We start from the raw sequence: 15142 nt of genomic DNA on the forward strand, positions 1-15142 counted from the left end.
AGACGGTTATCAAAACAATAGCATCCAAAAAGTGAACAGTTAGAATTTCCACAAAACATTTCACATACTTCACACACTTAACAACATTAAATAAAACTAAACAAAACAAAACAGAACAGATTTAAGTTATTTGAGCTCTTTGACGTTCAAGAAACTCTATTAAGGGATTCCACACAGTCTCAAACTCTGTAGCCTTTCCACTGGTGATATAAGTCAGCCTTTCTAGCATCACACAAGATGTCATCTCCTTTATCCACTCATTTATCGAGGGCACACCCATTTTCCTCCAGGACAGAGCAATCATCCTCCTCGCCTGTAGGAGGCCAAAATCAATTAAAGTTGACTTGTTAGGAGTAACAGCAAAGTTTTTTGGATATATACCGAGTATACACATTTCTGCCAGGTGAGGTATCTTCACTTTAATGATGTCAGATAAAGTCAGAACAATTTCTTTCCAGTATTTTTTTATATCTGGGCAGTCCCATACGCAGTGATATAGAGTACCCTTTCCTTCCAAGCACTTAACACATGTGTCTGGCACATCAGGAGACCACTGATTGATCTTAACCGGGGTAATGTAAGTTCTCATGAGCCATTTGTATTGTAATAATTTCATCCTAGAGTTGATGGATTGTTTTTGGGCTTTAAAGCATGCCTTTTCCCAATCTGCCTTTTGTATGTCTACCTTAATATCTAGTCTCCATGCCTCTAGCCTGTCATCTGTGGACTCTTTATAATGGGACATCAAAACTGTATAAAACAAAGAAATCAGTTTCCTCCCCTCCAGATGTCGAAGCGTAACTTCTTCAAGTTGTGACAGTGGTGGTTCATCTATTACATTCTTATGTTTCGATAAAATAAAATGTTTCAGCTGTAGATATTTAAAAAAAAAAATTCTGGGAACGTTGTATGTTTGGCACATCTGATCAAATGTACAGAGTTTACCGTCTATATAAAGGTCCTCTATTTTTTGTGCACCATTACCTGCCCAGATTTTGAATCCACCATCTGCCCTTCCTGCTTTGAAATATGCATTGCCCCAAATGGGGGAGAAACGGGAGATGGAAGGAGTGTCTCCAATATGTTGATGTGCTTTATACCACACGTCAATAGTATTTCTAAGGAAAGGGTTCTCTGTTAACTTCTTTAGTTTTTTTGGGTCTGCAGAGTACATATACAGCCTTAATGGGAGGTTCGGAACTGATGCCTACTCAATATTCACCCAGGCTGGAAGAGCTTCCAATGAGAAATAAAACATTGCCGATCGTAACTGGGCGGACCAATAATATAACTTCAAATTTGGGAGCCGTAGCCCCCCTCTCTCATATAGCAGGTACAGCAATCTGAGCCTCAACCTAGGTTTTTTGTTGTTCCAAATGAATTTCCTAAAAGTACTATTAAGTTTGTCAAAAAATGAACCTGGGAGTGGAAGTGGGAGCGATTGAAACAGGTATAAAAATTTTGGTAATATATTCATTTTAATCAGATTTATACGGCCAATCAGTGATATGGGCAGCATCAACAATCGATCCAGTGTCTCATTCACTTCACTAATTAGTGGATCATAGTTTGCTGGGGTGATCATTTTAATTTCAGGGGTAATTTTGACACCAAGATAGGTATATCCTTCCTTTGCATTAGAAAAGGTTTTTTTTTTACAGGGTTTAATCTTTCGTCTTTGTTTAAAAATAATATAGAAGATTTTGCATTATTAATGTTATACCCAGAGAACTGTCCGAACAATTCAATCTGTTGTAATAGATTTGGGATGCTGATTGATAGTTTAGTCAAAAAAACAATCACGTCGTCAGCATATAAGGAAATTTTATGCTCCTGTTCCCCCAAACAGATGCCTGATATGTTCGTCTGCGTCCTTATTGCCATAGCTAGTGGCTCGATGGCCAATATAAACAACATAGGTGACAGTGGGCATCCCTGGCGAGTAGATCGCTCCAAGTTGATTGATTTAGAAACTATACTGTTTGTCAGGATGCAGGCTGTTGGGCTGGTATATAAAATCTGGATCCATTTAAGAAATGTCTGTCCAAATCCATATCTGGGTAAAACATTAAATAGGTATCGCCACTCTATCCTATCAAAAGCTTGCCGAGCATCCAATGATAGTACTGCTGTATCTTTTGTATCAGATTTTTCATGAATTATGTTAAGAACCCGTCTAATGTTATGAAAGCCTTGTCGTTTTTGTACGAAGCCATTCTGATCATTAAGAACTATGTGTGGGATATAGGTATCAAGTCTCCTTGCTAAGGTTTTACAAAGTATTTTTGTGTCACATCCAATAAGGCTTATAGGTCTATATGAGGAGCATTCTGTGGGGGGATTTCCTGGTTTTAAAATTAATGTTATCATTGCTAGTCTTAAAGATGGTGGGAAAGTTCCTGTTTGATAGGATTCTTTGAACATATTAATGAGTGGAATTAATAGTTTTTCTTTGAAGGTTTTATAGAATTCAATTGGCAAACCATCAGGCCCTGGAACCTTACCGCTGTTAATATTTTGGATAGTCTGTGATATTTCTTCAGTTGTCAAATCACCATCTAATTCATTTTTAGCATCTTCTGTCAGTGTCTGGAATTCAAACCGATCAAGAAATATATCCTGTTCTTCTTTTGTAGTTTCAGGGCATTCTGATCTATATAAATTATGATAAAATTCTCTGAAACTATTATTAATTTCCAAAGGGTCAACTGACAGATTTCCCGAAGAGGTCATTATACTATTAATTGCTCTTTCAGATTGTATTTTTTTAATTTGCCATGCCAAAAGTTTCCCAGCTTTTTCCCCTTGGTCATAATAGGTTTGTTTTAGCCACATTAAGCTTTTTACAACTTTGTCAACGGATAGCTTGTTATACTCAGCTCTCAGGAGTAGCAACTCTCTATGTTTCCTTGGATCGTCCTTTACATTTAGACTTATCTCTAAAGATTTAATTTGTTTTTCCAATGTTTCCATTGCTACTCTTTGCTGTTTGGCCTTGGAGCTTGTGTAACTAATGATTTCTCCTCTAATGTAGGCTGTAAATGCTTACCACCTCGTGCCAGCGCTGGTTTGATCTGTATTTAATTCAAAATAAGTGTCTATTTTAGTTCCAACATGTTTAACAAAGTCCGGGTCCCGTAACCATCTTACCTGCATTCGCCAATTAGGGGGATTGTGGACTAACCTCTCTATATGCATATTTAATGAAATAGCAGCATGATCACTTATTACTATGCTGTCATACCAACATCCTTTAATTTTTGAGAGGAGATCTCTTGAGACAAGAAAGTAATCAATACGCGAACGAGATTTATGCATGCTTGAGTGACAAGAGTATTCGATTTTACTCGGATTCTGCTCTCGCCAAACTTCAATCAAGTTTAGGTCCACTATATATTGCTTTAGCAGCTTTCTAGTCTGCACCTTATAAGTATCACAACCTGTAGAGCGATCCGTGTCTGGGTTTAACGTGCAATTAAAGTCCCCTCCAATAATATAAACACCCCGTAACGTGGACATAGTAAGGAAAAGATTTTCAAAAAATTTAGGGTTATCCTCATTTGGGCCATATATACTAACCAAGTTTAATGTGAGGGAGAGGATATTACCATGCAGGATGACAAATCTCCCAGATGGATCCTTAATTGTTTTTATAGCCTGGAAAGGTATACTTCTATGAATTAAAATAAGTACGCCTCTAGCGTAATTATTATATGATGCATGTATCACTTTACCGGGCCATCTATTCTGTATCGGTTTGATATCAGAAACTGTCAGATGTGTTTCTTGAAGAAAAATTATTTTTGACTTCAGTTGTTTAATCCTGTTGATGACCTGCTTCACCTTCGTCAACTTCCTTAGCCCCCTAACATTCCAACTCGTAATCTTTATATCAGAGATATTCTGATTGGCCGTCTGTTCCATATAGAATTTGGTAAGTCATTCGTACAGGAAAAAGGAGTAATGAAACTTTCTGCTGTGCTGAGTGTAGGACATACAAAAAAAAAAAAGACACCGTATACACACTTACATATATGAACATTTATACAACTTGTCTCCCCCCCTTACTCAGAACAGAACTTGGAGGGCTTGCGCTGATCCACTCTATAGAGGAGCAGCTGAACTACAGAACTAACTCCATAGGCGACTAGAGGAGTCCGCCAACCACGCACCTTATGTTTCAACAATGTAGTCAACTTTGCATTTTAGAATGATGATAATAAAAAAAAAAAAAAAAAAAAGAGTAAACAAGTAAATGATTCTACTACTTTAAAGTTAAATAAAAATCAAGAATAAATAAATAAAGTAGACACTGAGTATATATGCCAGTGTTATAAATCCTCATTCAGGTCCATAAAAATCCGTAAAGTAATATTAATCACCAAGTTGAATCAAACAAAACAACCCCCCCCAAAAAATCGGGTCTCATTGTAGAGTTACACCATATTTTTTAAACAAGCACCATTAACCGGTTTCCATGGTGAGAGAAGTAAACAGACCTCACATCTCACCATTTGCTTCATTCGGTCCCTCGGGCAAGTTTTCTGTGGAAGTCCTCCGCTTCCTCATGTGAGGAAAACAAGTGTATCTTCCCGTTATGGAGGACTCTCATTTTGCACGGGTTAAGCTGAAACCCACGGAAAGTTCCCTTCTCAATAACTACTTGTTTTCTAATGTTTTCTTTATGGCGTTGAATCCGAAGCGCTGCCGCATGGTCTCGGCTGAGAGGTCCTGGACGAAGAAAAGCTTGCTTCCCTCATGCGTGATGTCGCGTTGTTTAACGGAGCGGAAAACAAACTCCCGGTCTTGAAACTTCAGAAACCGAATGATAACCGCTCTATTCTGGTTTGGTTTCGGCGATGCTAGGGTTCGATAGGCTCTCTCTAAGGTGAAGGTTCTGTCAGCGTCCAGTTGCAGCCAGCGAGGCAGCATGCTCTGCACATAATCCAGTAGCGTTTGGTTGCCTTCGGTGCCCTTTCGGAGCCCAAACAGCCGCAGGTTATTCCTTCGGCTTTGATTTTCGAGGTCCTCGGTCTTAGTCTCCAGGTAGGCGAGCCGTTTCATAACGTTAGTTAATTCTGTGGTATTTTTTTCCAAGTGTTCCTCAGCCGACATTATTCGGTTTTCGGCTTCTTCCATTCGGGTTTGTGTTAGCAGCTACATTTCGCTTCACTTCTGCCATACTGTTTTCCAGAGCAGTGATAGAGCTGGTCATCTTACCCAGGCGGTCATCTGTCTAGTTTGGATCCGAACTCAGAGCGGAGTGACTTAAGTTCAGCAAGTACCGCCGACAGGTCCGCCATGCTAGTCGTATCTTCTTCGTTTTGTTTGGTCGGTGAAGTGCTGATTTTTGGTCTCTGGGAACCGCGTTTTCGAGTGAAAAAGTCACTGTCTTTGACTGTAGCACCCTTTGACATAATTCCGGTTCAGTTTGGATTGTTGACTTAGTTTTTAAAGTTATTTGGTGCGAAGTTGTGCGGAGCATCCAAGCTAAGCCGCCATCTTGGTCTGTTGCTCAATAGCGCCCCTGTATCAATATGTTTTTCGTATTCTAATGATTAAACCGCTCAAATTTATAGGTGAAGGATATGAAGATGTAATCATGCACCACTTTAAAAGAGATTTGCATCTGAAACTCAACTGCGGGCGGCGGCAGTTTTTGTATCTTGGCGTCTTTGGGTTTTTTTTCGCTCAAGTCAGGGGCAAACTAGGACACAAAAATGTCTGTGGTCATTGTTGCCTTAAAGGAGGCATTGGTACTCTGCCAGTCGATTGGGAGAGATTTCTGTATGTCCTTCTGTGTGTCCTTGTCTATCATGTTGGTTTGTTCCTCTGTTGCACAAAATGCACTGCAGGAGGATTATGTTTTATTATTTTGTGCACACCCTTATGCTGTCGCCAAAAATAAGTCAGTACATCCTGAGAACATGTTTCAGCACAAATAATTTTTTCAAGAAAACGAATTAGTATTTCTTTGTCAAAAATTAATATTTCGTGGGAACTTATAGGTATTTTGTGTACATATTATATTTGTTTTTATCACCCCATGTCAGTTCCCAGACTCCGTAAAGTACAAATATACATCAACACCAGTAAGGATGAGAATAATAATAAAAATTTAAATTCTTAGGTATTTTTCTTATTATAAAATTATTGATAAGAAAAATGAAAGAGAAGTTGGACTACAAACTAATAATGCTTAGATAGCACAATCAAAAGTCCGTCTAGACTATAGTATATTTTCAGTGGATGTAAAGGTTTCCACAGTTTTTACAATTTTCAGAGAGTTTGTTCCAGATTAGTGGAGCATACAAACTAAAAGCTGCCTTTCCATGTGTGCTTCAGCTTCTGGATATGCAGAACTTGAGGTAGAAGGCCTGAGAAGTCTAGGCAGTTTGTACATTTACAACAAGTCCATAATGTATTTTGAAGCGAAGCCATTAAGTGATTTATAGAATAACAGAAGGATTTTAAAGCATTTCAATCTGAAAAACTAACACAAAGAGAAAAGAAAATTAGGTCACTTAATAAAAAACATAGCACTTTATTTTAATAGATATGCATAAACAGAGCTAAAGAATGGGGCTGTTTCCCCCCGGCCCTGAAACTGGTGGTGGGTTGGAGATAGATGAAGTTGTTCAGTCTGGCACAGAGTCAGAATTCTTTTTACTCGCGAGGAGAGTAGGAAGAGACCATGCAGTTACAATCTCCAACCTACTCTGCCGGTCTCAGCTTTCTCCTCACAATTTATTAAAGTCAAGGCTTTCCCTTGTTACATAGCTGAGTGCTGCACTAAAGGAAGGGGAAAAAAGATAGGCAATTCAATTTGCAGCCTCAGTGAACATTTCAAAGGTAGAGCATTTCAATGTCTTGCGGTCAAATGTACAGAGTACGGCTGGTTTCGTTAAGCTTCAGCAATACTTCCTGAAAGTTGACCTATACTGTTTGTGCAACACCTCTCTAGAACAGTAATATGTCACACATTATACATCATAAGAAGAAACATTAAGTATCTTACCATATTTTCACGACTATAAGGCGCACATAAACGTCTTTTTTTCCCCTCAAAATGTGCGGTGCGCCCTTTGGTGCGGTGCACCCTATGTGTGTTGTAACTGCGACTTTTGAGACCACCTCATTGAGGAGATGATGAAAGAGTGGCTGAATGTAAGGAGACCAGGTGTTTTTTTTTTCCACTCATCACCATCGCTGTTAATCTGTAACTCCATGCGTGCCCATCTCACAGCTGATGACAAAAACATGGTGAAACAAATTAATGCTGTGCTCGCTGTTATTCAACCGCTTCGGTGTGAACCGGACGCAGCAGAAGCAGCGAGTTTACATGCAAAGTTATGGTATACATAATTATTCCAACAACTGGCTTTCGTGGAGGTGTGGTTCAAAGCTGATTGGCTGTGTCACAGGTGGATGTAGGAGAGCAATGAGTTTCTTCAGTTGAACTTACGCCTAGGCTCCATATGTTAAAATTCTTCTGTTAGTATGTGGGGAGCCAGTGCATGAGCTCTAGGGTGATTTGCTTTCTTAGTTTTTGTGAGGTTGTGGGTAGCAGATTTCTGGATCAACTGCAGCTGTTCAACTTTTTAGGCAGACCTGTGAAGACACCATTGCAGTAATAAGTGCTACTAGAAATGAAAGCAATTGTTAGCTTTTAATATCACGCTGAGACATTACTTCTTTAGTCACAGAGTTGTTCTTTCAGTGATAGAATATTCAACCAGTTGCTGTATTTATGCGAAAAGTTCAAAGGCATGGTTGTTTTTAGTTGTATTAACTTAATCTGTCTGCTAACCCCCCTTAGTAATAAAATTGTTTTCCTCACTGCATTTACCCAGAACTTAAAGGAATAGTACACCCAAAACATGATTAGCCTTCATTTTCTACTCACCCCCATGCTGAACAACACTCTGGAGTACTTTTTTGATATCTCAAATGCATCTGGAGATCTGGGAGGCTTCTTGCTGTCTGCTGACATTCAAATAATGGAGATCCATGGTGACCGAGACAGAAAGGTCCATAAAAGTCCACAAAAAACGTGTCAATATTCCTCCATACTGCTCGTCCAATGTATTCCAAGTGTCCTGAGTGGGTAGCATCCAGAATTTACTCGAAACGAAGTCATTTAGAATGTTTTTAGAGCATAAACAGTAGTGTATAGGATTTCCTGAAAGCGCGCACATGCGCGTTCACGACGCTACGGAAGCCGGCACACCAAACCAGATGAAAGTGCGCATTCAGCGTCTGCTCTGCCGATAATGCAAGCGTAGAAGAAGAAATGTGCTGTTTACCTGTGCAAAGAAAGAAACAACGAAAGAAAAATGTCTGAGGACTTCAGTGTTGAGGAAGAGCATGAGTTCTTTGCCGAGCTGAATGCGCTGGTTTGGTCTGCCGGCTTCCGTAGCGTCGTGAGCGCGCATGTGCGCGCTTTCAGGAAATCCTATACACTACTGTTTATGCTCTAAAAACATTGTAAATGACTTCGTTTCGAGTAAATTCTGGATGCTACCCACTCAGGACACTTGGAATACATTGGACGAGCAGTATGAAGGAATATTGACACGTTTTTGTGGACTTTTATGGACCTTTCTGTCTCGGGCACAATAGACCTCCATTATTTGAATGTCAGCAGACAGATAGAAGCCTCCCAGATCTCCAGATGCATTTGAGATATCAAAAAAGTACTCCAGAGTGTTGTTCAGCATGGGGGTGAGTAGAAATGAAGGCTAATCATGTTTTGGGTGTACTATTCCTTTAAGTGGTACAGTAGGTAGCACATTGAGACTATCCTAAAAAAAAAACAGAGACTCTGTCATTTTTAATACTGAAATCCTTTTAAAGCTAAAATTTTTAATTGTTTATACTTGTTAAAAAGGAATTAACCAATTTCATTCAAATTAGGTCTCTTTTTATTTGCAAGGAGCAGCTTTTTTACAGGTGTTTTGTTCTGAACAGTGTTCTCATTAATGAAAGTAGAACATTCTTAAAAGAAATTTCATGTTTTATGTTTATTTTCTTCATATAATGCATTTATACCACTTGAAATACTTTACCCTTCAGCCAAATCAAGCTAATAGCACTCACAAACCTTCACCAGAAATAAAAGCTAGAATAGACTTGAATTGCAACATAAAAGTGTCAGTACTGTACTTTGATTCCCAAAATGCCAGTAAATCACAACTTATCTTGCTGAAACAAATAGACACAGCAGCGATGATGCAAATGTTGACCTGAAAGTGAAAGGTAAATATGTTAACGTTTAAAAGGTTTGTTGGTCACATTGAACAACATTTTACAGGCTGCCAAGTACTAAAAAATGTTCAGGGTCAACAGAAAGAAAACCATCTGGATTCAGCAGATACATTGGTATCACATAAGCTAATAAGCTAGTAGTGCTTGTCTTTAACTCTCTGACTTCTTTTTTAGAATCATACCTGCAAATATATTTTTGTTTTCACTGCGTGCCTATTTCTCTCACCAGATTTATTGCCTCTTGGCTCACAAACACACCCATTATGGTCTTAAAGTCCTCACATGACCCTCATGACCCTTGTGTCTCTGACGCTGTGGTTAGTGATTTGCAGTTGTTTTGTTGTTGTCCTTTCTTGACTTGCACTTTGATGCAAAATGTTTATCTTTTCAACACTTCCTGCACTTTTTACCATAAGCTGGAAACGTTTTCTGTTGTGTTTGTTTTTTTCTCACATACATCGACACAAAAGTTACAGTTCATTTTGTAGTTTTTAGTATGACTGAAAAATAAAAAATCTTGGCAAAAGAAACACTTTCCCATCTATTTTTTCCAACAGGAACCTTCTAAAACACATACTTAAATTAGGTAAAGTAGCCTAGTGTTCACCGTACGCTGTATATTCACTTGGCCACAACAGGTTCATCTAATAGCAATTAACAACACAAAATCTTGTGTATAAACAGTAATACATATTTTAACTTAAACTTTAACCTGTTTATGTCTGGGGCAACATTTAAAAACACAGCTTGCTCCTCATTATGTGCAGTTACTTGCTAAGGGGAGACTAGCCAAACATTTTATCCAAGAGTAGCAATACTTTAACCTGACATTACTCCAATAAAAGTAAAAAATACAGTGCAGTTACATTACATTTCTTATTTACCACACAACATACAGACCAAATCAGTTCCACCAGATTAAAGCAATGCAAAAAATGCTGTATGGCCCTGTCTTTAGACATGAAAGTCTGACAATTTTGACTGGATGAGATGGAAAAAGGAGGAGGAACAAACTAAAGCTGTTTAAAAGGACACCCCATAGTAGGCAAAAACACTGAGTGCAGGGATGGGATCAATTAGGAGGATGCATTGGTTCCAGCTTTGGCTGATGGCCTGCCTTGAATTTTCCTTCCTTTTTTCACCAACCAATGGAGATCAAATGTAAGTGGGTACATTTTTCATTCTTTAACAGTACATATAATTTGAAAACGTTAATTAAGTTAGACTAAAACCATGTTGACAAATCATATGTTTTCTTCGTTGACAGAGCTGTAACAATACGCTTTTCCAAAAAGAAATATCGCAGTGCCAATTGCTTGTATTCTTATTGTAATAATAACATTGATTTTAGGATCAACATTTTTCAGTTAGTTCTGGAAATGTTTTGAATTGATTGAAAATGTTTTTTTTAGTTATCAACATCAGTTAGAGATAAATATGACTGTTTATGTAATTTCATATTAACATTTCTGAAATGTTCTCTCAATGAGAAATGGACATTTATACCCTTTACAACCCTTAATTTGTGTTTTTAAATTGTAAATTTTCAGTAGATGAAAATAAAACTCTTTTAAAGAGTAACTTGTCTTATTAAATCAAATAAAATAAGTTTTAAAATAAAAGACATCAAAGTTTGTTGCCCATGAGATTAAAGAGAAACACATTAAGCATTGCGTTTTTTGTGGGTGAACTTCACCCTATTAAAGAGAAAATGGTGAAACATTTTGTTGACCTAATCAATACTGGGTCTTCATAAAGGTTAGAAATAGATTACCAATTCTGTTTTTGTTCAGACCTTAAGTTCTCCTTTTTTCATACTGTGATAAATACTGTATGAAAGAATAGTTATAAAATTACTTTTTTCCAAAAGCAAATTATCTTTGAGTTCTTCTGCCTCTGTTCATGCCACTAGCAAAAAAATAATTGGAAATTTGATATTTCAAAGTACAGAGACCAATTTCCTTTTTTTAGTTGATCCAATAAGCTTAAATTAGGTAACAAATAAGTTATGGAGAAACTTAAGGAAATTGGGGGTAAACAAAATATACATATATATTTTTTAATGTAATTGAGTTTCTTTTTTCATTTATAAAAACGGCACAGAACTAAATGAGAAAAGCATTTTTTATATTATGCAAAAGTCTCAACTGCTCTCAGAACACATTAGTGGTCCTCCAATCAGCTGTTAGACTCATGCACTGTTAAAGCTCATATCAGAAAGGCAAGACTTTTATTGTAATATCTTCAATGCTTTGATTACTTTATTAAAGCATAAAGAACAAACATGACTGGATTGTGAAAAAAAACAAAAAACAAAGTCTGTGACCAGAAACAACAGCTTTCACACTTCTAGAATAGACTTTAAAACTCTTTTTTTCCTCTGTTTTCAGGTTTGTGATGTCTGCCCCAAACTTGCTGAGAGTTGGAATACAGGAAAACATTTTCATAGAGATCCAGGAAAAAGCCAGTCAAGAGGATGTAGATGTTACAATATCTGCGATGAACCACCCAACCAAATCCACAACATTTGCTTCAACATCTGTGACACTTACAAAGCAGAGAAATTTCCAGGAACTCGTAAAACTTGTGGTAAAGCATTTGTTTCAAACTATTTTATTTCATTATGGGCTCAGCATATACAGATCTTAGTACCCATTTTAGGTGTTCTCACACTTTTAGCTGTGACCAGTCTTCAACTAAAACATGTCAATCTCCACCGCTAATTACATGAAGTCCTCCATCCTGATTTCAGGTTTCTTATTTAAGATAATACATAATTTTGTTTTCTGCTAAAATTCCAAATTGTGATGGAAGACTCAGGAATAAATGTGATAGAAAAAGAGGCTTAGAGGCTTGAGGTGCCCAAAAGTTATGCTGGACTCCTCAGAAGGTGTGGTAGGGGTCCCTCATGGTTACTAAATCATTAAAATCAGTTTGTATGCTCACAGTATATCTAGCATATGTAGATTCTTTTTTCTTTATATTAATATAATTTTACTTTTATTATTTATGATGGTCCAAATATGTTTACATGCACACAGAATCTCTCTGCATCCTCTGGCATTTTACCAATTCCTCATTTTTGTCAATGATGGTTGTTGATATCTTTTTAAGGAATACACAAAAACAATACTTGCAAATAATGTGTGCGGAACTGTTAACACAAATCACTTGCACCTTCTATAGAGATCTGCTCTGCGTCTAAAAACACATATTCACATTTCTTAGGTGGGACACACAATTCTTCTGAAGATCAGACCCTTAATATAACTAAAGCAACAAAAAGTCCAGTAAGGCCTCTGTAAACAACACGATAATATGACCAAAGCCATGCTTATTGCCCATTTCAACTTGAAAACTAATGTGGCATAAGGTGAAAGCTTCATGTATGGTTTTAATTAATTGATTGATACAGTTTATTTAAAATAACCATCAAGCACCAACTAAGGACAGCAGCTGCAAAGAAGTCCGTGTCATCCTTGTGCTACTGATCTCGTATTGTTTTTCCTCATGTGGTAATATAAAGCCTCCTGATTCCTCTCATGCTGCACAACACTTTCAACATTATAAACCACATCAAAGTAGCACATAATTGTGAAATTGTGAAGAAGAGAAATAAAAAAAAATCGGAACAGAGTGATTTATACATTTATTCTGATGCATTTATTCCAAATAACCTCAATAAAATATACTCGAACCAAATGTATTTTCACTTTTATGTACATTATCAGTAAAAATTTTGACTTAGTGTAATTATATTGTTGTTTTATGAAGGTTGACAAGATTCTTTTACACACCATTACCTCTTACAGGAAAATGTGACAGTGGCAGCATGAGGACAGTGTCTACAAAAAATGTGGTCTGTGGGAGATTCTAGAGTCAGAGCAAAGCTTATAGCAGGACAGCAATCATATCATACAGCCAGAGACACCTTGAAATTGTTTAGATCAGGGGTCACCAACCTTTTTAAGGCTGAGGGCTACTTCATGGTTACTGATTCATAGGAAGGGGTAGCAATACTGATGTATGAACAAAAGGGGGCAGCGTTCACCCAGATTTCCTCCATAAAACACACATTATTATTTTTAACCTTTAATTTCTCATTTTCTTTTTAATATTGTCATTTTCAAATCCCTATATATGCTGAAATGCTCTATTTGGTTAATGTTATGAAATTATCTATAAATGATCAAAAACAAGAGAAACAGAATGTGGTCCTTGAGGGCCCCTTGGTGACCCCTGGTTTAGATCAATATACATTTTTGTCATGGAATAGCCATATTATATCAAGATTCTGTGCCAAGTCTTCAAAGTTGATGTTTAAAAATCTACAGGCATTCATACTGAGCTTCAGTTATTTTGTGATTGACCATATCATTTACCTTCAACTGCCCTGCAACTGTAAAGCAGGAAATAGAATATAAGCCAACAGTGTTTAGTAGGTTTCAGCTTCTGGAGTTTCTGAGGCAAACCAATAAGAAATATTTGATGTTTATGGTAATCTTGTATGAAGATGAAAAAACATAAAGATCCATTAACACTTTTGCCAGATGATGCATATTGTATGGTTAGATTTCTCTCGGGTGTGTTAACATGAGCAGTTGTCAAGAAGTTTGTCAACAATTGTTCAACATGCATTGGTCTATTTTTACACACACACACGTTAGTCCAATTGTTTTTTTCATTCACAGATTCCAGCTGAAAACTTCATCAGGCAGCGAGATGTAAAGCAGTATGTTACTCTTCAGGCACAATTTCCTGGTCAACTGCTTGAGAAAGTTGTATTAGTTTCCTTCCAATCGGGCTACATTTTTATTCAGACTGACAAGCCAATCTACACCCCCAGCAGTACAGGTGAGTAAATTATAGAAAAATAAATGCATGTACAGCCACTGATATTTTGAGAATTGTAGTCTTGACCATTTGCAAGGTAATTCTATATAGAGGCACAGTTTATATGTAAGGTCATCCAGGTTTTTAGGTCTTCAGGACATGTCTAGAGTCTATGTAATGTAACGTGATTAAGAGGACATGAAAAGTGGAACTGATTTATTGACATTTTTAGCTGCATTACCAGACAACAATCTCCTAAAGTTAAACTTTCCTTTGGGGAGGAGAACTCTGTTAAAGTTATTTTGAAGTAAGTCAGATTAGAGAGATTTTTGCTACTCCTCCTCCTCGCCCAGAATTTCTGAGTATGTGAAAATTGAAATAACTATAGGGAGCTGCCTAAACATTCCCACATAATCCTCTTGCTACAGAGAGGTTTCTATGAGGTAACAAATCAATTTGATTATTACAAATCAAGTAATTGACAAACTGACATTTTGATGAAAAGAGATATTATGGTAAACAAATCACATTTAATAGAATTTACTTTCTTCCCAAATTTGAGTTATTTTAATTTTAATTTGATTATCTTGATTTACTGATTTATTTCATTTTGGTCATGGGCAAGACACTGTGTGGATGGAGTAATGACTGGGTAACAGTAGAGAAGCTGCAGAGAGGTGTGTTAAACTACGACTCTGCTTTCTGTCAGCACCCTGGGCTGTCAGGGTTTTGGAGGAATACCTTTGACCATCACAAATAGGGAATCACAAATGTATGAGTCAGAATCATAAATGTGTACTCTATATTGTTGCTAAGTTGTAACATTCTAACTTCTAAACTTCCATTCTCTCACATAAAGATCTGATGCCACATGTATTCATAAGATGACAAACACAGATCCTTAATTTATTTACATAATTGAATTTCACTTACAAACTCAGATATCTGCACATCTGTTTATAATGACAGTTATCTTACCCCATAGGGATAATTGAAGGGAAATGTTGAGATAAAAACTATTTCAAACATCAGTGAGGCATCA

The 15142-nt window shown here is 37.1% G+C and overlaps 1 pseudogene; it reads left to right on the forward strand.

Moving 5' to 3' along the window:
* The first annotated feature begins 10327 nt into the window (after positions 1–10327).
* Positions 10328–15142, forward strand: part of LOC119774342 — a 101957-nt pseudogene continuing 97142 nt past the window's right edge.

The sequence above is a fragment of the Cyprinodon tularosa genome, unplaced genomic scaffold (genome assembly GCF_016077235.1).
Source record: "Cyprinodon tularosa strain WSP-4 unplaced genomic scaffold, ASM1607723v1 ctg81, whole genome shotgun sequence".
NCBI lineage: Eukaryota > Metazoa > Chordata > Actinopteri > Cyprinodontiformes > Cyprinodontidae > Cyprinodon > Cyprinodon tularosa.